This window comes from Montipora foliosa, chromosome 6, assembly GCF_036669935.1.
Source record: "Montipora foliosa isolate CH-2021 chromosome 6, ASM3666993v2, whole genome shotgun sequence".
Classification (NCBI taxonomy): Eukaryota; Metazoa; Cnidaria; class Anthozoa; order Scleractinia; family Acroporidae; genus Montipora; species Montipora foliosa.
The window spans coordinates 15,726,196-15,726,639 of record NC_090874.1 but is presented as its reverse complement, the minus strand read 5'-3'; positions in this window follow the sequence as shown (position 1 = coordinate 15,726,639).

The following is a 444-nucleotide window of genomic DNA, read 5'->3' as shown; positions in this document are numbered from 1 at the left end:
TCTTACCAAGTGACCTGAACTTATACCCACGGTTATCCAAAATAGCCCTTCATAAAAATCGTCCGTTTTGTCGAAAATTCAACCGTTTGTTTCTTTGGGGAGGACCAGGAGGTCTAGAATAAGCTTACGTCCCCTAAAAGAAAATAAAACAAATTATTACAATGAGTGTTCCTTTCATGGATTGAATGAAATCACTTGAGTTATGGAAAATAGAAAGTCGAGTGCTAAAATGCTTTACTTGTGAGTCTGTTCGACACACTCAGTCTACATTAATTAAGATCGCTTATCTTTGCTGTAAGTCTTGAGCTTGTCTCTCGAGCTCTGCCGGGTCGGCTGAAACCACTTTGCCAGCTGCTGTTAGAACTTTCTCCTCTTGGGCAGAATAAAACTCTTTAAATTTTGTATAACATATTTTCTTTACTAAATCTCTCCATATCGCGCACG